Below are 2,994 nucleotides of genomic sequence, written 5' to 3' on the forward strand. Positions count from 1 at the left end.
AATCACTAAATATGATATATATGTACTGGACATACATACCACAATTGTAGTCTAACGAACTGTGCACCGAAATATTTCCGGACTAAACACAATTAAACGATGTGTAGTAATTTCACGAATTAAGTTTTTCAGCAATATAAATGTATATATTTATATACAATATAAATATACATTTATATTGTATATCAATATAAAATTTATTTATTGATATTGTATCAATTATAAACTTAAAAATAATATTACAAGATCTTCGAACTTTTTGCTACATGTATTAAATTACGTTGTGAAATAAATCAATGTAAATCGCAATCTTGTAAATTTAATATTAAACATTTACATAATATATCTTTCAATATAAAACAATTAGAAGTAACAATTATGAAAATCTTAGAACTTTGTGCCATATGTAAATTATCTTATTTCATTTTCCGTATTTTCTGGGCGAAAACTAAGAGCTGGAGAGAATTTTTACATCACAAATTTGTGTATATTGTAAAAATTGCAATATCTATAATAATAGGGTTAGAGTATAAGCATCAAATGCATTCTGAATCGTTTGCTGAAGATTATTGTTCGACATTAGTGTCAAATGATAGCTTCTGTTATTCATCATTACGTAAATAAAATCTAGAATCCACGAGCCTATACAAGACGCACCTTATGCTAATCCCCCCCCCCTCCCGCGGGATACGTCAAAAACGATTTCAACGTATACGGAAGAGACAGTTCGATCCTTCTCTCAAGGCGTGATCGAAGTAGATCCTATCTTCGCCGTTTATACAATTTTGCTCGTCGGAGAAAGAAAGAGATACGAGAGTTAAATCCAAGAGTCCCCGCATTCACCGGCTCGTTTATACATCGAGTCCCACACTTTGTTAGGTATGAGTCGTTACGTAATCTGGAAGACTCGGATATCAGCTGCGGCTCTCGTTGGTCGCAGGTGTCTTTCTCGGTTCACAAGAGATCGTTGCGATACAATTAAAGCCACGCAGGCTGTAGCCAGCAGCGAATAAAGAGCGTGAATTCAAATTCTACATAACTTATTTTAACTTTGAATGACACCCATTGTTCCACTTTCTTCCCAATATTGACGCCACGGCGGATTAGAATTTGCGGACACCTCGTACGTTACACAATCAAACCTTAAGTGTTCGGTTGCGATATAGCGCAGATATACACTTGACTATTGAAATATTGAAGCATGACGAATCCTATGCGTGAGATCTACGTGGGACCAAGCGATCTCGATCTCTCATGGCTGCGGGCGAATGACCAAGCTGATCGTTTGCTAAACGAAAGATCTTCATAACAACTATCCGTACGTCCGAGTAAATCGACATTAGCCGCTAGTCCCGCGGGCCATTCACGATGATCCACAAATCAATGCTAATCGATGCGAGAGGATCGCAGATATCGAGCAGGAGGTACAATAGCGTCGATATCTTCGGCGTCAACCTGCCGTAGCGTGACCCGGAAACAGATCTCGCTGTTTTGCATTTATATATGTATGTATAACTTATTCACCTGCACGAAGATCTCTTGCTAAATGTGTACGTAAAAGCGTCGCGTTTACCGGTATATGTAGATCGTTGCCGATCGGCTAGTAGAAATACATCGGCCTGCCCGAAAAATCGGAAGAACGATCTACATCGATCACGATCGCATCACCCCGACCCTCAACCCGATACGGTCGCAACGGTACCTCGTTCTCTCACTATTTATACCGGTGTGTCTAACTTTATTTCTTCTTGTAAATCCTTTGTCGTCGTGAATTATCAAGATAATTTTCTCCGGTCGAAATAATCACAGTTTAGCCACATTACCTTTGTCAGGAATATCTTTAGTTGTGACGTCACAATTTACATAATAATTCATCTTTCGACAACACGTATCTAACAATAAGATGTTTGATACACTGAGAAAAATGGTCTGGTTGGATTAAATAGTAATTCTGGTGGAAAATGGACGAATCAGAATTTTCTGGTTAAATTTACTAGAATTCTAGTTGAGATAATCAGAATTCTGATTGATATAATTATTCTGGTAAAAATAAGAATTCTAGTAGATTTTATCAGAAATATTGTATCAACCAGAATTTCTGTTACCTCAACTAGAATTCTAATAAATTTAACTAGAAAATTCTGATTCGTCCATTTTCAACCAGAAATTTTTTTCAGTGATAGATATATTTTATTGATATTTTAACGAACTGCATAAATAATGCAATGTTTATACATATATGTATGTAAACATAAAAGCACAGTGAACGTGACTATATATCGATCTTATTTATTATGCTATCTTATTTATTACTATTTTGTTATTATATACACTGAGAAAAATGATCTGGTTGGATTAAAATAATAGTAATTCTGGTGGAAAATGGACGAATCAGAATTTTCTGGTTAAATCTACCATCTTATGCTCTCCTCAAAGTCATAAAACTTTTGTCTGAACATATGAATAATTTGACACACATTTTCAGAGATAATAGCTTGTAACACTTTACACGGGCCACCCTGTATGTATATTATATATACAACCCCAAATAATAAAAATAATATCAAAATAATGTTTTAATAATCGGAGAAAAGCATAAGAGTCAAATTGGCGCGTTTAGCGGTTCTAAAATGGTATCCGTAATTTCGGCGGGTCTAGTGTTAATTTAACCAAGTTAAATTCCATGTAATTCGGACTTTAATTGTATACAAACTTACCTTTTTAAAAAAAAGGTAAAAAAAGCGCTAAGCGTGCATGCTTCTCGTATGGAAACCACCATTTGGGCCGGTTTCACCAACGTCAATTACTTAATCGGCCGTGGAACTGATGACTAATTGCGTTTGCTGTTTGATGAAATTCTTTGTATATGATACATTCAAACCCAAGTTATAATGGCTTTATTCCCCTTCAAAAATTATTACATGAAAATCATTATATCACAAAATTTACTAAATCTATATATGTATACTAAATGATATATGTATCATCTGTATA

This window comes from Mycetomoellerius zeteki, unplaced genomic scaffold (genome assembly GCF_001594055.1).
Source record: "Mycetomoellerius zeteki isolate Tzet28-1 unplaced genomic scaffold, Tzet1.0 scaffold310, whole genome shotgun sequence".
NCBI lineage: Eukaryota > Metazoa > Arthropoda > Insecta > Hymenoptera > Formicidae > Mycetomoellerius > Mycetomoellerius zeteki.